Genomic DNA, 25,401 nt, shown 5'->3' on the forward strand with positions numbered 1-25,401 from the left:
AGCTTTCGTCCATGGGAGAGGAATTATCTTACTGGAATTGTAGTGATTCTGGCTGCACGACGACTAAAAACGGTAAAACGACTTATTGTACGGTATTGAAACAACTCTCAAAGGAAAGGGATATGTCTTTGATGACAAAGAGGCACTCTCGACTTAAGAAACAATGTTTGAAATTAGAGAAAAATATTTCTCACCTAAGGTTTTCGATACATAAGTATACCAGGCATTTTTTATCGCGCGTGTGTGTGTGTGTGTGTGTGTGTGCGCGCGTGCGTGTGCGTGTGTTTGTGTTTGTTGTTCAACGTCATACTCGGAAATGATATGGTTATGTGACTTTCACGAATCGAGCCTATACCAGACAATCGAGTGATTAACTTCATGAGCATCTACCTGCAGAATGCACCTGCCGCCGTTATACACCAATTGCTGGGGAGAATATCTAAGCAGGATCTTTACGGAAAAGGGGCGGTGTAGGGGTGGGAGATCAGCTGTGATGTGGGACCACAAAAATATAGATTTCTTAAGCCTCGTTTAACTCACCCTCAAACGTGGTTATATGCTTAATGAATCTTATCTATGTTGGCGTGATTTTCTTCCGTTTTACATAATTACCGCCATAAAATGAATTCGAATGGCCTACGTGTCAGCCATCGTTCTGCGTTCGTGATAATTGATATGAAGAAGCCTGCATCGGTCTGTAAAACGTACACACCTAGTGCCACTAAACCCCAGCAACTGGCACCACAGCATTTGATTCCCTGCGTTGGCGGAACCTATGGATAATGGTAATTGGGCAACGGTTTGAATGATCCGCTCTGATTGAGGATTTCTTGGAATGCTCATCTTAACGGGACTACGTAAGTTGTAGATATAGGGGTGAAATATATTCATGAAAGTCATATGAAATTTACTTCACTTCTATACTGCTTGAATAAAGAAAGGTTTTAAGGTATATCGGGAATCAGAATAGAACGTATTACGTAAATGTATATTGATTTTAACTCTTTCCGCTGAGAAGCATAGCCTAGGCAAATGCAGCAGTTGATAGGAAATGCCGAACTGTAGCACACACGGTTCTCAGATCATATGAATTTGCACTTGTTAATGGAGAGAGAAACTGTTTGGAACGCCTCGAGTTGTTTTAAATTGAGTAAACACCAAATACTCACTTTGCCGTTAAATATTCATTAGGATAATTAATAAATGTGGAAAAAATGAACCGGATCGTTTGAACTCCGATTCCTGAAATTGTCTATTTTAAATCGTATTAAAGTTATGCTCGTAGGCTTTAGTCATTTCCAGCACAGCCTTGCTCGAAAGAGGAAAACAAAGAAAAGTGCATCAATAGCAGACAAATTACTTCCGGCTTTGTATAAATCAGAGAACAGTTAAAGTCAACACCGTTTATTTTCATACTAAACGTGCAGCAAATTAGAAAATTTAAAGTATTCTGCCATTAAACACGAATACTTATGATAAACTGACAATTAACTTCCGAATCACTCCTACTACAGTTATAAAACATGCATTATACATGAACACGTATTGTGAATAGTATTCTTCTGAAACACGAATATGTCGATAGTTTCTGAAACAAATTCATCGTCAAGGTAAAAACATCGATAATAGTGATGTACAAATCGAATCCACTTTCACCAGTATTCGCTCTGCTATATAAATGATTATTTGATTTCATAAACGTTAGAAAGACTGAAGAATCGTGGTATTGTATATCACCAATTCGAGGACAATACATTTTCTGCATAGCCTTTACTATATGTAGGAAGCAAACGAATACCTTCTCCCTGTCTTACATCCCCTCTGAACCCCAGTTACCGCTGCAGGAAGTAAATTCCACACATATTGCTGTGTTAACGAAAACTGTTACTGTGTGAGTGTATGGTTTTACGCCGAACCCGAATCTTCGGCTAGCCCACCTTTTAAACATAAATGTACTTCAGTACTTTGTAAATCGTAAAGATTTCACACGTTTGTGAACAAGTATTCTCGTAACCAGATTTATTTTATTGCTTTGCAAACCTATTTAACTCAGTCGTAAGTGACTGACAGAATAATGTGAGTGTAAAAGCCCCGAGAGGCAAATCGTTGAGGTTAGCAACCTGACTAAATCCATTGCCATAATTTTACGGATTAATACCATGACTGGAATCGGTTATCTTAGATTCGAACCTACGGCCAGCTAAAACGAATTGTGGAACCTTATATCGCTTGAGTGAGCGAGTGAGTATACCTTTACGCCGCTATTAGCGATATTCCAGGAATATCACGGCCGGGGACATCCGAAAATGGGCTTCACACACCGCATTTATGTAGGGAATCGAGCCCGTGTCTTTGGTGTGACGAGTGAACGCTTTAACCAGTAGGCAGCGCGAGCGCGTGTATATCACTCAAATACACACGTGACGTATTAGATTGATGTGGGTGGTTACTGTCACCTTAAGCTGGGCCCCGTCTCGCATATCGCAAGGTGGCGCGCAAAGGGAGCCGGGAACCAGCTTAACTGTCACCTAAGCTAGCAATTTAAATCGAAGGATACGTGTTTTGTTAAGTGCCCACATTATTGCTAAGGACACATGTAGTCAACGCCAGAATGTTTCGAGCAGGTCTACACGTAACGTCATCATCCATACCTGAATACCAGCAGCCGTCCTGAACGGTGAATAAAGTTGTGTCATGACGTCAGAGAAGATGGCTTATGGCTTCGATCCTTGTACGCCAGGAATCAGATCAGACAATGCTGCTGTAAACCCGATGTGTTCCTATTGGTCTGGTATTGAAGTCTTTAATCTGCAAGTCAATGTCAGATTAAGTGCAGACGGCGAGAGTGACGGGGATATTGGTCGAGGAGGGAGTGAAGAAAGGGGAGGTAATGGTTGAGAAGGGTTGATAGACACAGCGGAGGGTGAGATGGTAGGAAAGAGAGAGGAGGAGAGATGGAGGGAGAGCTGAAAGGGGAGGTAATGGTTGAGAGGGGTTGATAGACACAGCGGAGGGTGAGATGGTAGGAAAGAGGGAGGGAGACAGGAAAGGAAAGAGTGAGTGAGTTTAGCTTTACGCCGCACTCAGCAATATTCCAGCTATATGGAGGAGAGATGGAGGGAGACCGAGAGGTAATGGGTGAGAGGCCAGAGACAGACACAGCTGAGGGTGAGATGGTAGGGGAGACAGGGGAGGGAGACAGGGAAGGAAAGGGGGGTAATGGGTGAGAGACAAGAGACTGACACAGCGGAGGGTGAGATGGTAGGGGAGACAGGGAGGGAGACAGGGAAGGAAGGGGGTAATGGGTGAGAGACAAGAGACTGACACAGCGGAGGGTGAGATGGTAGGGGAGAGAGGGGATGGGAGACAGGGAAGGAAAGGGAGGTAATGGGTGAGAGACAAGAGACAGACACAGCGGAGGGTGAGATGGTAGGGGAGACAGGGGGATGGAGACAGGGAAGGAAAGGGAGGTAATGGGTGAGAGACAAGAGACAGACACAGCGGAGGGTGAGATGGTAGGGGAGAGAGAGGGATGGAGACAGGGAAGGATAGGGAGGTGATGGGTGAGAGACAAGAGACAGACACAGCTGAGGGTGAGATGGTAGGGGAGACAGGGGATGGAGACAGGGAAGGAAAGGGAGGTAATGGGTGAGAGACAAGAGAGACAGACACAGAGGAGGGTGAGATGGTGGGGGAGACAGGGGGAGGAGACAGGGAAGGAAAGGGAGGTAATGGAGAGACAAGAGACAGACACAGCGGAGGGTGAGATGGTAGGGGAGACAGGGGGAGGGGAGACAGGGGAAGGAAAGAGGAGGTGATGGGTGAGAGACAAGAGACAGACACAGCGGAGGGTGAGATGGTAGGGGAGAGGGGGGAGGGAGACAGGGAAGGAAAGGGGAGGTAATGGGTGAGAGACAAGAGACACACAGTGGAGGGTGAGATGGTAGGGGAGACAGGGGATGGAGACAGGGAAGGAAAGGGGGTAATGGTGAGAGACAAGAGACAGACACACAGAGGAGGGTGAGATGGTAGGGGAGACAGGATGGAGACAGGGGAAGGAAAGGGAGGTGATGGTGTGAGAGACAAGAGACAGACACAGCGGAGGGTGAGATGGTAGGGAGGACAGGGGGGAAGGAAAGGAGACAGGAAGGAAAAGAGAGGTGACACGGAGGTGAGGAGACAGGGAGGAGGGACAGGGACAAAGGAGAGGGTGAGAGACAAGAGACAGGGGAGGGTGAGATGGGGAGGGAGAAACAGGGAAGGAAAGGGAGGTAATGGGTGAGAGACAAAGACAGACACAGCGGAGGGTGAGATGGTAGGGGAGACAGGGGGATGGAGACAGGGAAGGAAAGGGAGGTAATGGGTGAGAGACAAGAGACAGACACAGCGGAGGGTGAGATGGTAGGGGAGAGGGAACAGAGGAGACAGGGGATGGGAGACAGGGAGGTCAGGGAAGGAGGTGAGACAGGGAGGGAGACAGGAAAGGAAAGGGAGGTCAATGGGTGAGACAAGAGACAGACAGGGGAGCGGAGGGTGAGATGGTAGGGGAGAGGGGGAGATGGAGACAGGGAAGGAACAGGGAAGGTAATGGGTGAGAGACAAGAGACAGACACACAGCGGAGGGTGAGATGGTAGGGGAGACAGGGGAGGAGGGAGACAGGGAAGGAAAGGGAAGTGGATGTGAGAGACAAGAGACAGACACAGCGGAGGGTGAGATGGTAGGGGAGAGAGGGGGATGGAGACAGGGGAGGAAAGGGAGGTAATGGGTGAGAGACAAGAGACAGACACAGCGGAGGGTGAGATGGTAGTGGAGACAGAGGTAGGGAGACAGGGAAGGAAAAGTGGGTAATGGGTGAGAGACAAGAGACAGACACAGCGGAGGGTGAGATGAGAGGAGAGAGGGAGGGATACAGGGAAAGAGTGAGTGAGTTTAGTTTTACGCCGCACTCAGCAATATTCCAGCTATATGGCGGCGGTCTGTAAATAATCGAGTCAACCAGACAATCCAGTGATCAACAGCATGAGCATCGATCTGCGCAATTGGGAACTGATGAAATGTGTCAACCAAGTCAGCCAGCCTGACCACACAATCCCGTTAGTCGCCTCTTACAAGCATGGGTTACTGAAGATCAATATTCTAACCCGGATCTGCACGGGTAGGAAAGGAAAGAGACTGAGGAGGAGACTGAGCAGAAGGGAACTACAGCACGTGGATATCCTATCTATTTAAACTGTTTCCAGATGAAAGCAACTGTTTATATAAATTACATGCATGTTCAGAACAAACAAACATGTAACACACTTACACGGCTGTTCACAGCTGGTGGGCTTGATGTGATCTCATTTGGGATTCAAGCATAATTGCACCTGATGAACTGAGGGAGGGATCACAGGTGAAGGCGTCTGATGCGATATGTGAGGCATCGCGCCAACCCTTCACTTGATGATCTAACGGGGAGACGTCATCCATCCTCTAGCATCTTAACACTGACATACTTATAGTAAGTTGAGAACCTTGTAAACAACGCTTCTCTCATTCAACACACTGTAAACGTGACTAAATGCCACGAGTGAGTGGATGAGGCCTTACGCCGAATTTAGCAATATTTCAGCAACACCAAAGAGCGGGCAACACAGGAAACGGGCTCCACAAGGTCTTTGGAATCGAATTGTTTGTTTGTTTTTGTTGTTCAACGACTCACTCAGAAATATTACAGCTATGTAGCGGCGGCTGTCTTTAAATAATCGTATCTGGACCAGTGATCAACTGCATGAGCATCGATCTACGCAATCCGGATGCGACATGTGTCAGCCAAAATAGCGAGCTTGCACACCAGATCCCTTTTGGCGCATCTTACGACCAAGATTGGTTGCTGAAGGTCTGATCTAATTCCGATCCTTTGGAATCAAACGCTTTATGAACTGATCTACCCACCAATCCTTTTCATATACTGCTGTTGGCAGTACCTGAGAGTGAGTGAGTGAGTTTAATTTTACGCCGCTATATTCCAGCTATATGGCGGCGGTCTGTAAATAATCGAGTCTGGACCAGACAATCCAGTGATCAACAGCATGAGCATCGATCTGCGCAGTTGGGAACCGATGACATGTGTCAACCAAGTCAGCGAGCCTGACAACCCGATCTCGCTTCTTACGACAAGCATAGTCGCCTTTTGTGGCAAGCATGGGTTACTGAAGACCTATTCTACCCCGGATCTTCACGGGTCCAGTACCTGAGAGACTAGCCATACCTAATAAACCTCCTGAAATATCACAGCTTCATGGAGAGAGATTGTCTTTGACCAATACTGTACTCATCTTACTCCATATAAGATTCTTAGAATTTAAAATATTCCATTTAGATAGAGTGTGGAAGGAATTCGTTTACAAAGCATTTGAAACAGTCAGAATTTTGTATCCGATTACGCAGTATTCTAAAAGGGGCTGGTTGTTTTACACGTCTCGTTTGTTCGGGGGTACACCTATATTCAAAATTGATTGATTGGACTGTTGTTTAACGCCGCACTCAGCAACATTCCATTTATAAGACGGCGGTCCGCAAATAATCGAGTCTGGACCAGTCATCAACAGCATGAGCATCAATCTACGCAATTGGGATACAATGACGATGTCAGCCACGTCAGCGAGTCTGACCATCCGATCCGGTAAGTCGCCTCTTACGACAAGCATACCATGCATGGGTTACTGAATTCTAACCCAGATCTTCACGGGTCTGTATTCTAGATATGGACTGAAACGTGTGCATATGTACACTCACTCTGCCATAGGTGTGTGCTACATGGCTGTGTGGTGGTGGTGGTGGAACTCGGTTTAACGTCGTGCTTGAGAATATTTCGCTCATATGACGACGTGCATGCGTGTGTATGTGTATGTGCGGCTGCTTGTACTAGCCCAGACTGAAGCTGGTTTTATAGTGCTAGCCCACTGAGATACCATGCTGCAGTGAAGCATGAATACCCCACTCAGACACATTATACTGACTCCGAGCGACCAGTCCTTGTTGTACCCATTAATGCCGAGCGCCAGGCAGGGCCCAACAAGTACCATATTTTAACGTCTTTTGGTATGACGTGGTCGGGGATCGAACCCGCGACCTTCCGCACTACGGGCGGAGGCTCTAACCACTACACCACGGAGGCGGTCACATGACTGTGTGGATCCCCTGACTGTACCAGTGAGGTCCAGGGTACCCCATTCGTGCCGACCCATCAGGGATGAAGTTGTCACCATCAACATCAGTGGCATGGCTCGTTGTTTTGATTTACATAACTCACTGGATTGCCTGGCCTGAGTTAGTTACATATACTGGGATGTTGCTGACAGCTGAGTTACAACACATTTGCTTACTCTAATATGTGTAGACAAACTCGTTGAAATAGTTTTGGTGACAGATTTTGCTATAATAGAAAACAATCTCTGTCATTTCATTCACCATGATCACACTTAGACGCACACATACACACGCACACACACGCACATACGCACACACGCACACATTTACTTTGTATAGAAGAATTAAACTTTCCCAGCCAGAATATATGTTCTTGAACACCAGAAGGGTATACCAGCTTTCAGAAGCAGTGTCCTACGCTATTAAATGTCTACATTAGTCAAAATATGCATGATTGGTAAATCTTAAAATTTATGCTCGGATAGTCCCTTTAAAATGGGTTGAACTGATACTCCAGTGATCATTTAGTGCTCAGAGCAAACGTATTCAGCTGTTAGCTGCGCAGAATAGAATTCCCAGGCTTTCAGACTGGGGGGATATTGCAGGAATTATGAGGTCACTTCCGGTTCCATGTTACTGAGAGGAATGCGCGTGTCCGTGGGCCCCTGTCAGAACCTTTGAGGATTACAGTATGGATTTTGTTTTGAATCAATGAGTTTCATCACGTTGATTGTTCTTAATGTCTCGTAAATTATTGTTAACACGAGGCAGGTCTTTGAAAATTGATATTTTACTACAGAAAGTAATGGTCTCCGAAATTGTTTATTGTTTCACATCGGTGTGAAGGGATACCATGTGTGGAACAGGCAGCAAGGAAGACAACATAGTGGTTTGTTTGACGCAAAGTAGAGGCTTCCAAACATGGTCTGCCCATATACCCGAGATTTGCTAAGTATGTAGACCCAACTGACGCATTACCATTGTTTAAGAATGGACGATCTGTGTCATACATCAGTTTGACGAAGAAACAAAACGCACAGAACATTAATTATAAATACATTTATAAACGCCAAAAATATTTCCATAATCTGAAAAAAACAGAATCCATTTTACGTGTTCGCCAGTATCCAAGGCATGTGCCTGTAACCCACTGTCAAACAGTGATGATAATGATAACACGTATTCACGAACAGCTGAGCGTACCCTGACCTACTGACCTGTTAATCACGTGTTCACCTGAACAAATACGAGCACGTATAGTACAAAGTGGGGAAGCAATTATACCGGTTGAGATAACAACACAATGTGTCACTTTAGCCCATCCACAATTGGATAAGGTTGGCTCCTTCCGATAAATTGTTATTTTTTATACTAATGGCTCTCACAAAATCATCATACGTCTGATAATACTATTTAACGTGACGGATTGAATATAAGCGTACATTAGTATAAACGTCAATAAATCAGTGGTATGACTATAACAGCTACAATATTCCAATAGGTGGCTTTCACATCTGTTGTTAATGTGCAAAAGTACTTTCCTGATTATCAACGGTGCCATCTGTTTCATGTAGTATACGTGTTCCTTTTATTTGCATTGTTCATCGTTGGTGGTGTGTGAAGCAGCCCCATGCAATAGAGCACGAACTAGGATGGGCATAAATTGTATAATACAAAGGCTTGACTGAATTATATTACCGATGATGGCACTTATATAGGGAAAATGTGTTTCATTTATCACTGAGCATTATAACAATTGTTCCATTGTTGTCATGGTTTCCGAAGAGACCAACAGCAAGGTGAGGTTATATGAACCGTAAGGCTCTAAACTTACCAGAAATGTAATCTGTAATTTTACCAATTACAAGTAAGTTATTTCTATATAAAACTTATCTTTAAATATCGATTTAATTGTCAGTGCTCATACAATATTACGCAAAATATAGAAAAGAAATTACGGAAGTTGAAAAGCAAATATAAATACAAAAATTAATTATACTGACTATGGTATCGAGACTCAAATATGATAATTGTATTTGCGTTGTTTACACACTAAATCCAAATATCAACTCAAGAAGACTCAAGATCATTATCCCATGCATATGTGAACATGAACATACCAAAACAAAAAAAAACTAGTACTGGTATCCAATAATCCTGAAAGATTTTCGAAGGGAACACGATCTTCGCAACAAAACCGAAGATAACCAGGTCCAAATACAGAGCATCCATGTGTACATGGTCGTCACAACGAAATGATGGCACCCAGGGATCACGAAAGATTGTCTGATGTATACATGGTCGTCACAACAAAATGATGGCACCCAGGGATCACGAAAGACTGCTGTCTGATGTATACGTGGTCGTCACAACAAAATGATGGCACCCAGGGATCACGAAAGATTGTCTGATGTATACGTGGTCGTCACAGCAAAATAATGGCACCCAGGGATCACGAAAGACTGTCTGATGTATACGTGGTCGTCACAACAAAATAATGGCACCCAGGGATCACGAAAGATTGTCTGATGTATACATGGTCGTCACAGCAAAATACTCATGGACCATGAAATACGAAGATACCTCATAAAAAGTGGATCTACCCAGTTCTTAACAAAGAGTGTTATTTGTGGCTATTATTCCCAACGGGAGGTAGACTATGCCTAGTTAATAACAGAGACTATCCCCACATGCACACGCGACAAAGTATAGAACAAATGCACAGCAAAGGCTATCCCATGTGTCTCCCAAAAACAGAGTTGTTCCACGTGAAAGGAACCAACAACATACGAACTCAAGTTACTTATGAGATTTTCGTGTTGAACTAGCTGCTGAACACTAAGTAGACTCTGCCAAGAGAACATTAACGGCTATCAATTTGTTTCAACAATGCCAAATCGACACCAAGTCTGAAGGAAATGGACACTGGTCGATGTTCGAGTAGGTTCATCCACGCTAATAAATCATAACTTCAGTCATTTACATTGTGAATAATTCATCAACCATTCTATCAAAATTATCGTAATCCATCAAAATGCTCATCAGTCAACACTCACGCAGTAGTGATGTCTAATAACCGTTGAGTACCACAGAGGCGATCGCATGTGACCTGATTCGGAACTGCTGCATCAGATACATCGCTTAATGAGTTGTTAGTAATTAAAAGGTACCGTCTGCATTGCAATGACCTTCATGTGCAATGAGCACAGTAAAACGAGTAATGATGTTCTCTGTTCCAGTAGGAGTAATAGGGATGGGATACTTGTACAGCGAGGAGAATAAAAAGGTCAAATATATGCTCACTAAGAAATCCGTTCTAGAAGACCTTGGAAGGATACAGGTACCCGCAATATGGACAAAGATCAAATATACGTTCATGAAGTTATCAGTTCCAGGAAGTCTGTGAAGGTATCCGTAACTTACATGAACAGTGAAGCACGTTAAAATGTCAATTATATACATGTGAAATTATATGCTCCCGGTCAAAATGAGACAACATACGTCAGTGTTGATTACCTAATTTCCGAGAATGTCCTTCTTTGCAATATTTTGAAACCATCTCATTATTTCATGAAACACTTGTGTCGTGAAAAATATTTTTCTTTCGACCTTATTTCCTATGATGGTTAGATATTATATACACTCAGAGGTAGACAAGTCGTATATCAGATGAACCCTGGCGTGACCTTTGTATAGTGTTTAGTGTTTTGTTAAGAAAGCTATGCTGTTGACATTCAACAATGACTAAACTTATCGACAGTTAGGAATGTTATTTTTGTTTGTTTTTACAGTGTGTGCATGTTATGTGAATCAATTTGACTTAAGTGCATAAATGACCTAAGAGCAGAGTAGTGCTGTGTGTCTTAAAATGAACAAACGATTATTTTTCAGGAAATATGAATGAGTGGCGAGAGCTACCGGAAGGTCAGGACATGGCAAGCCGTTATTACTAACACCTGGTGTTATCACTGATATTCAGTGAGTCGCTCATATAATCTTCACGGGTTTTTGCTTTATTCAATGGAATTAGTTTCGTAGATACTCCAGACAGGGTGTTCTCTTGGGTTGAGTTTAATATTTCAATCAGGGATCCGTCTGCAGGCCACCTTCGTACAATTAACAATCGTCAATAATGACGAACTCTGGCCACTCAGCCTGAATTGCCGAATACTCTCGTACTACTTCAGTAAAGATTCACTTAACCAATGGTTTAACGACTGCCTCGTAGATCAATATTAGCTTACACAATTTCGAGCAAGTGACACATCATCATGTTCGTATCTCGCCCCAGCTCACCCTACAAACATTCATGGCAAGGTTCGTACTTCGGACTTTCATAAAAATGCCTCATGATAGGACTGAAATAGTATTAAAAACATACTTATTACCATGTCGTGACAAATGTATAATTCTGTGGTCAATATATTACTTCAGTGACACGTGTGTATTAGATAGAATAACGCTGTCTGGATCATCCGCTGACACAGATTTCAATTCATATAGGCGTGAAAAATTAACACCTGTCACTATATTTTTAACATTAAGAACTGCACATCCTGACTCCAGGTAAAGCGCTCTGATAACACTGTTGGTTTTTGTTGTTATTGTTGTTTTGTTTCGTTGTTGTTGTTTTTTTTTTGGTGTTTGTTTGTTTTTGTGTGTGTGTTTGGTTGTTGTTGTTTTGTTGTTTTTGGGGTTTTTGGGGTGGGTGTGTGTGTTTTGTTTTGCCACGCTGCCTGAATATGATCGTGTCTGGACCAGTCAGTCCAGTGATCAATACCGTGAACATCGATCTATGCAGTCAGGGTACGAGGATGCGTTGTCAACCAAGTCAGCGAGCCTGGTCACCCGATGGGGCGGTGGGGTAGCCTAGTGGTTAAAGCGTTGGCTCGTCACGCCGAAAACCCGGGTTCGAATCCCCACATGGGTACATTGTGTGAAGCCCATTTCTGGTGTCCCCCGCCGTGATGTTGCTGGAATATTGCTAAAAGCGGCGCAAAACTAAACTCAGTCAGTCAGTCAGTGGTCACCCGATCCACCCGATATCCTCTTATGACGAGGTAAGAAGCACAAGTAGGAGCAATTCCAAATACCATGGATTAGTGATAACGACCTAATGCTCCTTCCGATCTTGCACGGTGTCAGCAAACCAGCCAGTAACACTGATTGATCTACAATACATTACCTGAGTATGTATGTTTATCAGAACCGGCATCCTTCACTAAGCATTGCAGACAAAAAAATCCAGTCAGCTTACTTTACCATCACCAACACCTGATTGTGACGTCCACGTTAATTTATCATAGTAGAACTCTCAGGGATACAATTGCTAAATACAATGAATACAATTTCAATGACTTTCAAATGATCATTCTACAAATTGAGTGAGTGAAATTGAGTGAGTGAGTTTTGTTTTACGCCGCTTTTAGCAATATTCCAGCAGTATCACGGCGAGGGACGCCAGAAATGGGCTTTACAGATTGTACCAGAGTCGGGAATCGAACCCGGGCCTTCGGCGTGACGTGCGAACGCATTAACCACTAGGCTACCCGACCGTCCCTTCTGCAAATTCAAATTTGGAATTCACTTAGTAAAATTTACATTGAAAATATTTTTATTCCACAACAGATAAATGTTAATCATTACGGAAGGTAGATATATAGATTAGTTTTTTGCTCTTACAGAGCCGTTTTTTAGTCGTATTACATTGTGACAAAAAGCTGTCTTACCAAGCAACTGAGTCTCAGAAAATAGTTTTTGTGGGCCTGGTAATTTTTTTGCTAGCAGTTGGTTTACAAAGTAACTGACACTAGTCACGGAATCGTATCGGAATATCTACAAAAAAAGGTAAAAAAGGAAAATTGATGCGAAGAGTCGACGGAACAAATGAATAATTTGTTCTAGTTTAACGCGCCTATTTTATACGGTCACTGATACCGCAGCTCAAGTGACTGAGAATTTGATAAAAACGATCAACCACATTTCATTCTGCCTTCACAAACCTCGGGGTCTGTTATACACCATTCTGAACAAAGTGAGTTATGTTTTAGCTTGACATAGAAAAAGCGTTACTTACAGATAACTGGTACATTAATAACTAGCTTGCCATGCTGTAAAAAGTTGTTTATATGCCAAACCTACAGATCCTGACACCTTAATCGCAATGGGAATATAGTGCAGGTTCATACGTTCTCGGTGTCTTGGACATAAACCTAACCATGACCTGATACATTAATACATAATGCACACATAAATATATTTAAATAAAAGCAATCCAGATCAGATCCAGTGACGAACCCATGCTAGGGACAAAAGTTTAAATGCCATATCGATCACACATCCTAATGGGCAGTCCAGTACGGCTTCAGTGTTCCAAGTCTCTAAACCACTCCTCTGTCTAACAGGTCTAACAGGTGCCTTGCATCAGGCCCGTATTGTACTCGATGATTGAATGAATCTGCAATTTAGTTCATACATCAATACCTGCGTTGCCATGCTTCTTCTTCCAGTATTTATAGCGTATTAGCTATTCTATTGCGCTCACGACCAATTCCGCAACCAGTTGCTTCCACGCACACAAGCCAATGGACACTGGCTATCGACGTCCACTTCCCACCCCTGTCTGACCGCCGAACGACTGTCGATATACACATGTATCGACCACAGAGCCAGGTGCCTCGCGCTATCCGTGTGAGGATTCAGAGCCAGGCTGGGTATGCGAGTGCGCTCTATCCTCCAATCCTCCCAACATTGGCTGGCTGGCCGCTGCCTTCATCGGCTGCGACTCGTCAATGAGCAACATCCGGATATATTGGCAGTTGAGGAGCGAGTTCTACTACAGCCGGCACTACTGTTACGCCGCTCGGGACTTAACGATTGTATAAAGATCCTTGCCTAAGGAGGATGGTTTTAGGAAAACGTATTGACGTCTCTTGACAAGAAAGTTTGTTTGAGTTATAAACTTTCGTCAAGCGATGACTACAGGCGCTGTACTCGCTACCTCTGATGTTTCTTCATTTGGGTGCGGTTCACGAGCGACGACGTCGACGACGACGCGAGGACGGTGCCAACCGAGGTGACACGCCTGGATGAAATGTTCGCTATCTTGATGTTACTATCCGCGAATCTTCTCACGGATACTTCAGCTGAAATTTGGAACTCAGCCTCTCAAGTGGCTGTGGTGGTGGTGTGTGACGCTACCACCTCCACCCACTGTGCCAACAGCGTCGATCTCCTGGAAAACACCGTGGGCTTTCTCAAACAGGGTTGCGAATACAATCTCAACGGATCACTGTACATTAAAGATCGGTTGGTTCCACAGGATTTACCCGACTTGGAAGCGTACATCATCACCACTAGAGCTTCGTTTGTGTTGGCGTTTGGAACCACTGGAACTATCCAAGCAGTATCTGTGTTAGCAAAGGGGTTGGGTCTACCACTGCTTGGTTACATTACGGCTGGCGACAAAAGAGGGGTAAGCTTACTTTCTTTAAAACGTACTTGTGTAACATGTAAAACATATCTTTTCAGCTGGCACATATTTGTCATAACGCAGTTGGTAAGTGTTCAGACCATAGAACAACCAGATAATTCTATGTGTGATATATAATTATTTCACCTACATTCCTTTTCTCTGACATCAGGGCTTATTAATTTTGTAATCATTCACCAACGACATGCAGAGATTGGAAACATACGGATTACCTTAATCTGATTCCAACACTGAAGTTTGTTCCAAGTGATGAAAATATGGCAAGGTACAAAAGTATACTATATATCGGACGCCTGACTGTGATAAGCATGATGGTCAAGGGTCCAGTTCCTCACAGACGAGCCTTTAATACATTATCGGAATGGGCATTGTTTGTGGAAAAATACACGCTACGCCTAACGAGATGCTGTGTGTTTTGGGCCTTCACTGTCCTCACAATCCTTCTAATGTACCTTGTGTACACAGCTGTGTCCCGAGGCAAAGCAATATCAACGTTGACAATAGGTGATGCTCTCACACCATCATAGAGTAACAGGCGGTGCAAACACTCTTGTTATTCTAGTTTAATGACACAAACATATATTAGGTATATAGATTATTAGAGATTATTAAGGTTATTTTAACATAGACTTCTTGTAAAGAGGATATGCTTTCAATTCTGTATCATCATCATTATCATCGTCGTCCTCGTCATCGTCAACATATTCTGAGTTATCGTTTGATTTTATATTTTTTTTACCTACAGGGCTGGTTGCAGGTGAACTGTTTAATATTTATTATACTTCTCCCTAAACAGTTAACTTTCATTATTACAGTCCCCAAGCGATTACCCGTGACCTCACTGAAACAGTCATATTTTGCAAACTGAAAAATCGATAGTCATCCATAACATTAACATAATTATTCAATTTCACCGAGAAAGACGTTTAATTTTCTTGTTCTGAAATTGAGTAAAATGCATAGGTTATCTTGATATGTCCGGTTTCACAAAGCGTTCTTAACTCTTATAACTTGCGTAGTCCACACGCAACAGGTCGCAGCGCTAAGATCGCTTTGTGAAATGGGCCCCTGAACTGATTCATGTAAGTCACGGCATGATCCCTGTAACTGAAGACCTGTCAGAAACAGAATCAGATTCATTTTGGCCTAGCGTATTGCTTATTAATCACGGAAATAACCATTAACAACATTTGTTTAAACTGTGATTTCAAAAAAACAATATATATATTGGAAAATATGGCCAAAGCTAGAGAAAACATGCGCAAGCCACCAACTAAAACAAGCTACAGTATGTAATCAGACCCACTTTGTGATTTATTTGAAACAGTGTACACATGAGACATCGATTTAAAGCAAATGTAATATTTGTTAACAAAGTAAATGATAATGTCAACACTATGATTGTTATCATTGCACCTATGTCTCCTCGTGGATAACAAAGAAAATGATACATAGGTGTTATCACATTGCACCAATGTACGGATGTGTTTTCACAGCTATGGGGAGTAATGCATCGTTAAACAACACCGTATCACTGGTTCCCTATCGCTCGTAACATTTTTACAAGTAAATTTTATTTTTCATAGATGCTTAGATGGCTAAAGCCACCGGCCAAATTAATTGGAAAGTGTAGCTTTTAAAACATGTTACTGCATCACAAGAAGAGCCAAAAATCGATTTATTTCTATTACGAACAATTCTTTATTCCTCGGCGTTCATTGTGGCACATTTGGGTTCTAATTACTCTTAATCGTCTTCCGGTGGTATGCTTTGTACCAATATTTTATGCGTCGTTATAAGCCAGTATCCAAGAAGGTTTTGATGAGTTCCAATACACCTTAAACGACTTTGCTGCTTCAGTCATGAAACTTGAGACGTTAGGACTCTGTGTGCATGATATCAATACAACATGACATCAATACAACATAATATCAATACAACATGACATCAATACAACATGACATCAATACAACATAATATCAATACAACATGACATCAATACAAGGCTATACGAAATCATTTGCAAGACTGTGGCGACATTATTGTACGTACGGTTGTACAAGACTACGTTATCATCCACTGCACGGGATACACATGCCATTGGCACGTTTCGTATATGTGTGTGGATGGCATCAACGTGGGGTCAAACATGAATTACACGATGTAAAAGAATAACCTGGCAAGATTATACGCAACGTCATTATGATATTACTAGAACGCAAACATTTCAAACATAAAGATCGTGAAGATCCGGGTTAGAACTGGTCTTCAGGGCCTAGATTTTCGAAGCTCTCTTAGCGCTAAGATAGTCGTAAGTGTCATACATTAACATAGACTTACGACTATCTTAGCGCTAAGAGAGCTTCGAAATTAATCTTCAGTAACCCATGCTTGTCGTAAGAGGTGACTAGCGGGATCAGGTGGTCAGGCTCGTTGACTCGGCACATGTCATCGTCATTGCGTCGATTTTTACTTGATGTTGATCACTGATTGTCTGGTCATGCTGTTGATCAGACTGCCGCCATGTAGCTGGTCCCGACTCGATTATTTACAGACCAACGCCAATATATTTACTGTAATATTGCTGAGTGGTCGGCGTTGAAACAACAAACCAGACCAACAAATCAATCTGGATAAAACGCAATGACATCATGCCAAAACGTGGTTGTCACACTGCGTTATTTCTAATATTAAGTGAGGTATAATATTAAGTGAGGTCAAACACATGAAACATAAATTACCAGACGTCAAGACATTAATCTGGATGAGCCGCAATGACATCAGGATATTACCTGAAGTGAAACGTGTCACCCATACATTACAGTGTTCTAATGGCATTGTACACTGCGTTATTATAATATTAAGTGAGGTCAAACAGATCAAACATATATTACATGATATCAAAACAATGATCTGGAAAGATTGTATTGGACTTCATTAGAGCGTGATGTTAGGTCACACATATCAAGAATAAATTACATGATGTCCAAACGATGATCCAGCAAGGCTGTATACAACTTCATTATGATATTAATGGAGGTAATACACATCAACATAAATTACACGTTATCAAAATATGATCTGGCAAACTACCATTAGCACTAAGTCGATACATGTCATGGTCTCACAGATTTATGCATGACGTCAAGCACTGTTCCACCGTCAGTCAAACGGTTATTTATGATAGCATTGGGATTAAAAGACAAACAACGTCCAACAAATGGGATGATTAGAATGCAACAGTTTTACTGCATACGTGCAGTACGTTTGTGTGTTGATTGCTGTTGCCATAGTGATCAGATGAGGAGACCTGACAATGTATGGCCTTGGATATTTACGATACTCATATCGTTATTCACTCGCGTCATTCTAACGCGCAGATACCGGAAGTAGACGAGTGGTTATAAACACTAATGTGGTCATATATCACTGATTCAGTGCCGTAATAGATCTCAATCAGGTGACGCAAGACAGACTCTGTAGCATCAATCACTCTCGTCTTACGCCATTGGAATAAATTGTGAAATAAAACTGTCATTTCCAGATTGAGTTAAGTGGTTTAAGTTTGCAAGTACAGTGAGCGTTGATTGTATGTTGACGCTACACTGAGTGCAGTTAGCACTGGTGTCAATCGTCGCCGACCGTCTAGTTTGACACTCAAGTGGCCACGTCTGTAAGACGTCATGCCGACGTTAATCGCACCTCGGTACTATTAAGCATGATGTATGGTTTCTCAAATAGTCCTCTTACACAAACCGTACACATTTGTCAGTGACATGGGTGTAAACAAAACCAGCATAAAGCGTGTCCAACCTAAAAGACTGTGTAATTGCTCAATAAAATGACTGCTCAAGGGCCGCATGCCCATTTCCCTTTGATAACAAACTTTGACAAACTAACACCTTTTACCCAAAGATAACTGAAGGAAATTTATTGTAGGGAAGGGAATATTGAGGAAATGCGTTATACGGTAGGGTACCTTACAGAGAAGCATTATAGGGTGAATACCTAAAGGGATTGTAGGATAGAATATCTTGAGCTGATGTATTGTAGTGAGTGAGTGAGTGAGTTAAGATTTAAAGTCACATCGACAATATTTCAGCAATATCGTCACTAAAAATAAGTAGTAATTCTAGAATAAATAATGGTTAATTTTGAAAAAAACTGTCAGCGAAGGACAGTAAAACTAACCAGAAGATTACAAATATGAATAGAAAACTAGTATGTAACTTAGCTTAATTACAGAAGACAATACAATATAAAAACAGGATATATATTGCCAACAACTGAAGGTAGATCACCATACTATGATGTATTGTAGAGAAGGTTAACGTCAGACGAGGCATTCTATGGCAGGGCACCTTAAGGGGATGCAACATAGGGTGGGTACCTTAAGAATATGTATTGTGGGATAGGTTACCTTAAGGAGATGCATTTTGGGGTGAGTACCTGAAGGAATGGCGTTGTAGCCGAGGAAACAGACAAACCACAGGGACCTCTTTATGGTCCTATCCATCCTTGGGTATTGTTTGAAAAATATTTTTGATCAGTATCGTTCATATGTCTATCCATGTCGAAGATCCTAGTTATCTAACGACCGTGTGAACAGTACTATTCATTACCTACCCATACAAAAATGAACCGTCACTCTTTGTGTCGCTCAGCTCTTTAAGTCACATTTGGTTCCGGGGTTGGTGTTAATCTATTATCTATAAAATGTTTTATTAGAAGGATAAGGGAAAGCGATGGGAGATTCTCTGTGATCCTTCCATCGAGGTCTGTAACGACGATTCCTGCGTGCTGCCGCTCCCAAATACAGCACAGTCCCTGCTACACATCAAATGTCGACACATTTGGAAGGTTTCCATTTCTCTATTTTCGGGCAAGCTGAATATTGACACAGTGAGAGGCATATTTCTTTCATTGACTCCCCTCGCCGATCCATGTAAACGAAGGGAGCTCTCCCCACCACTAATAATCAGCCGATCTCAAGTAGACCTGTGCCTTATGGGCCGCAGTCTCTGTGACCAACAAAGTCTATAATTGGCGATTAGACAAAACAGAAAATTGCAAGAAAATCTAATAAGCCTGTCATAGATCGATCTCTCATCTCAAACCGGTCCCAGAAACTTTATCGAAGAATCCGGCTCAAAAGTAGTCCTTCCTGTCCCACGGCTCGAGGGCGATTGAGTATTGAGGTTTTGGACATACTCATTGCTTGGCTGGATGGGATGGGTGTTTGAAAAGAAGACCCCCTCTAGTGTAGCTGCTCTGTGGATCATGCAGAGAACAGGTTCTCCTTCTCCTTCTCCATTACACTTCTACACATTCTATGATGAATCTTGGGATGACGTCGGAACACTGTGCTTAATACACATGGGCATAGATCTCTCTGAACAAAATAGATCTAGCCTGAGGTGGGCACCAGTTTACAAAATATAGTTTCAAGAATGTGTCTAAAATTGGATTGCTGGGTTTGGATAGGCCTAGGGGAGCTGTTAGCCAGTGGAGGAGCAGGCAACGAGAAGGGCCCTCAGAAAATCCCGATAATGGGGAAAAGACTAATTTCGGATGGGATACGGCGCCTTCGTTACACCGCTGACGTCGGGAATATTAAAAGCGACATTTCTACACCGCCTTAAATCTCTCAGTAGTGACAGCCATGGCTTAGGGTTGTGTGATAATCTTCCCAGAGTGTGTCATCTCGCTGTGACGCGCGACAACCCTGCTGGCAATTTTGTCGGATTTCCATCTGCTTGACAGTACCAAACGATATCTTAATCTCATATGTGATCTCATGTGATCTCACTTCGTGCACACAGATGTGATATGTAATTTCAATAAAGTACGATTTAAATAGATCAGTTGTCAGTTCTTGAACCGGAAAATTCATGCTGTCATCATTTAAGAAACTCAGAATTACCATGTCATATACACAGATACCTTATAATCCATGATTGATTCTAGGAGGCACCAAGCATACTTTCGATCTCAGTTCATGCATAATATAGGTATTGTCACAACACTGATACACATGATGAGATAATGACATAAAACATACAGAACACATTTGGTACACATGCAGAACACATACAGAACACATATTTATGACACCACGTTCACGAACTTCACTGTTGATCCTAGACTTGCTCAAATCTCTAAGATAATAATGAATAGTTTAAATAATAATTTCTAAAAAAAATATAAATATTCTTCTAACAGATTGGCGAGAGCGCTTATCTAGACTTGCCTCTTTAGAGGATAGAATTATTATACATTCATGGGCTTTGCATTCAGTAAGGCCTAGCAAGGCCATGTTGGTCACTCCGTATCAGATGTCTTACATGCCAACTTGGTCAGGATCATCTACCTCCATGTGTGCTTGTTCCCTTCGTGAGATGCTAAGTGGTAAAACGGCACATCCACACATTACATATACACATGCGTTGAAACAGAGCAGTCTTCGATAAAATCATAAAAACTATATTTACTTTATGAACATTATGCTCTCACCATAACCATTAACGCTGATCGCATGTAGGGGATTACAGCGTGTGCACAAATTATACATACATGTATATCCTTTTCACAAATACCGAGCTAGAAATATATAGAATTTAACGAGCACGCGTCTCCTTCCTGTTAAGATAGTTCATCTAAAATGCTATGACAGATTAACTACAGTAATATGAGAAATCGAATGGTCTCCAACTTCTTTTCAGTAGCGTTAACAAATATAACAATGAAACACTCGAACGAAACATCCGAATAAGTATTTACTAGTGGCATCAAAGAATAAAACCGAATCTCTGACGATGTTAGTTTCACTTTGTAATCACAAAGGAGCTATAACTATGACACAGTAAGTAAGAAGGGAATTCGATATGATCACAGGAGATTAAATATAATCTTTAAAAACACGGGCACATACACGGTAACAGAGCTTAGTGTTCTTCTGTCGTCGTACGAGCACACTAATCCAGCAACCACTCTCTTTACATGTTCCAGACGTTTTACATTAAGCTCGCGTCCATTTATGGCTAAAGGTGGTGTTACCAAGTCCCATGCATTGACCATAATGTTACTCCGGTCATTAAGTACTTGTACCTCGGACCTTTCATAACGCTGCTAACAGGGAATTGTGTTGTATCCGGGTTTTTAAGGGTGATAGCTGTTTGCTCTTAGCTGGTGATGACGGGAATCGCCAGTGACATGTTTTACACCTGGATAGGTTTTGAAACAACTTAGTTATGCCACATAGCTTTGGCCTTAATGGTATGTTTGTATCTCATCTCCCTCTTTCATTAAGGGCTCGTTTATGCGTGTCGACTGACGATTTAATCAGGTTCAGCACATATGTTCAGCATCCACAGGATGCTGGGATGTTTATGAAGCTGTTGTTTACAGCCAATGGCAACATGTCGTTAATAGTGGTGTTTTGACGTATGGATATAACTCCAGTTACACGTGGCACGTACGTCATACATCGTACGCCAAACGTCACTATCACTCGTCACACGTCACACTTCACACATTACACATCACAATGTGCACGTCAAACGTCACAGGTCAAACGTCACGTTGCACCTCAAACAACACACACCACACGGTGCACTGTACACGTCAAGGTCACACGTAACACATTGCACCTCACACGTGACTCTGTTATGAGGATGTTTTTGTTAATTAAAATGTAACGGTAATTAACTTTTAGTTATTATCGGTCACAAAAGTTTATAGCGCTTAGTGTGGATTTGACCTCGTATCTTGAACTTAGGCTATGTAATTTCACCTGTTAAGAGTAAGCTGGAGTTATCTCCTCTTTGTTGTTGCTTTGCTTCCGGCGGATGCTGTAAGCTGTGAGAAATTCGTAGCGTTGGTAGGATTTTGCTAGAAATATGTATAACTGTATAATAGGTATACATATATAAGGGATGGTTGCGGAGATGTAGGGGGATTACTGCGCTGCTTTGGATTTACGCTCATCTGTCTGCTAACATCGACGTTTCAACACTCGAGAGACCTACCACTCGTCTACATTGAACTTTCAACAGCTGTCAACAATCTTCAATCCGGTCATCCGTTATTACTGGGGGTATCAATGCTTTGGTGAGTTAATATTTTGATTTGTGAGTTAATATTTTAGATTTGTGACTCAATTGTATTGTATTGGAAATCTGTACTGTCATTCATTGTAACCTTGTTTATTGAGCACATTGAGCACTATTGACTTGTTTGTGTTTTATTTTGCAAGTTTAAAGGGGACTCACAAGCCTTTTATCTCAGTAATTTCCAAACCGTAACAACATGGTGCACGATGAACGTCACAGGTCATATTTCACACGGTGCACGGTGGACGTCAAGGTCACACTGTGCCAGGTGCACGCCACACGCCACACGCCACACGCCACACGCCACACGCCACCAGTCACATGTAACACATCACACGCTGTACGTCGCACAACACACCATTCAGGGATCCGTTACACAACAAAGCTTATGCAAGGAAGGTATTATTAATGAGATCAACCCAAACGATTATTCATCACTGCTGATAACGTCCACCTGGTACACTTGCGCCATGTTCTCCAAGCCTGATTGGCCCTTTGATACCATTATGGTCGTTTCTCAATAGAAGGAAACACTGATTATTTCACAATTTCCTCATTATGGAAAATGTATGACCCCGAATGAATAGTAGCGAGTATAAATATCAGATATACTATTGATATTGTGATAATACGGTCACACGCTAACCTATTTATTGAGCTGTAGGTTCATAACAGGGCGGTGTATGCGTATGTACATGTAAATTCACAGAGAGAGAGAGGGAGAGAGAGAGAGAGAGAGAGAGAGAGAGAGAGAGAGAGAGAGAGAGAGAGAGAGAGAGAGAGAGAGAGAGAGAGAGAGAGAGAGAGAGAGAGAGAGAGAGAGAGAGAGAGAATCTGTGTGTGTCTGTTTGCCCTCTGTTCAAGTATCAGTTTTGTGTACAGAAAAGACCAAGTAGGGCATGTTAACAAGGGGTAAGTCCTTCGTTTCACACAAATTGAGTTGGCCCAAATAGTTCACAGTTCATGTCAGCCCCGTAGCACGCCAAACTGAATTGCTGTTTGAATCATTGAGTTTATTCAAAACAATTGCAGATTGCTTTCCCATTCATCTCATAACTACACTCAAAGTTTATGGTGCCATTGATTTATCTCCTCAAATCAGATTCTGCAATCGAAGCTAAAGGCTTCTGCGTAATTGCAATGAAAAGTCATCAGTAAAATTGTGGGAAATCAACTGAAGCGTGGCATCTCTTTGGCCTTGATCACACGCCTTGATTCGCCAAGATCCTTGTAATAACATTGCAAGTGTTACTTACCTGACCAATGGATACAATGAAGTCGAATCAACCGACGCTAACTAATACGTATCAATTTAACCTAGTACAGACACCCATACACCTTCGATCAACACTATCATTGTCAATGTTTGATCTTTGTCCTGTCAGTGAACTTTTGGCCAGTTCCTAACTGTTGATACCAGTAAGCATCACTGCGGGTTAAGGCCCACCATATAGCGTCGAAGGACATGGACACGAAGTTGTGTCCTGGATTCTCCATGCTCCCCATTTCCTCACACTTGTAGTATGCATCTCTATCCTTATTCTGTTCATCACTTGCTTGATCACGCTGTTTAACCATACACCGAAACGTCGCTGTCATTGTAATAAAGAAGTTGTTCATCCATATTGTTATCCTTCCTTACTGCTCCAACGTCCCAATGTCCCTTGAAGAAGTTGACTTCAACCTGTTGACCATTGTCTATGATAATGTAACACTCCGCTATGCATTCTGTGAAACTCTCACGCTTATCCCGTTACGTTCACAGTACATATATTTAATAGTTAAGGCATGTGTTTATTTCGATAAAGACAGTACTTACTTAGACGAGACACACGTGTATTGAATGATTATAGTCATCTCAAGTAAATTAAGAATATGTTTTGTTCGAAAGAATACATCCTGTTTCTTTAAAAACAACTTTTAATTCGTTCTGTCAGTAATGGTAGTTAGAGCCCAGGCTAATGCATTTTAATTCTTGAAATCAGTTTGTATTGATTAACTTAACTTGAGAAACAACGCTGTACTATTGCATTTACTCCCAGACGGTAAATAGATCCTGGTGGTCTCAGGGGAGCTGTTGTATCTCCAACAGACACACGGCGAGACCATCAATGGAATGAGCAGGATTTAGCATTCATTGAGCTCATGTAAGTTCATATCAATTGATGACTGGCTTCGAAATACGACCAGTGTGCTCAATATCAATTTCGATCTGTCCCAGAATCAATCGTCCATTATGTTCAATTTCAATGTAAGCACTCAAGTAGTTTTAAATCAGATTACATTCAAACGTTACTCAATATTACATGCATTCCGTTGATCGCGTTAAGCCACTAGATTGTCATAGATTGATCACGGTTCTTCCTGCAGTGTCTATCTACAGTCGCTGTAATTGTCCTAAAGTCATTATGTAGTGTGATTGTCCCCACAAGGGGCACCTGCTGTTGCCTACTTGAATAACCTCTTGCCCCATGATCAAGGCCTGTCTCTTGGGGTCAGCCAGTGGCCCAGACAGGGCGGACTGATTTATCACAGGCTTTATACATAAAACTTTCTCAAATCAGATAGGATTAACGTCCTGTTGTCCACATGGATGGAAGTCCTTG

At 42.2% G+C, this 25,401-nt stretch overlaps 1 protein-coding gene across 1 annotated transcript in view; it reads left to right on the top strand.

The window, feature by feature from the left end:
- Positions 1–13,520: 13,520 nt before the first annotated feature.
- Positions 13,521–25,401, top strand: part of LOC124290386 (glutamate receptor ionotropic, NMDA 3A-like) — a 105,943-nt gene continuing 94,062 nt past the window's right edge. Inside the window, exon 1 of the mRNA XM_046727122.1 lies at positions 13,521–14,666. The gene's annotated coding sequence lies outside the window, so the exon portion shown is untranslated. The remainder of the gene's footprint in view (positions 14,667–25,401) is intronic.

This window comes from Haliotis rubra, unplaced genomic scaffold, assembly GCF_003918875.1.
Source record: "Haliotis rubra isolate DU_JTF1 unplaced genomic scaffold, ASM391887v1 Scf10, whole genome shotgun sequence".
Lineage (NCBI taxonomy): Eukaryota > Metazoa > Mollusca > Gastropoda > Lepetellida > Haliotidae > Haliotis > Haliotis rubra.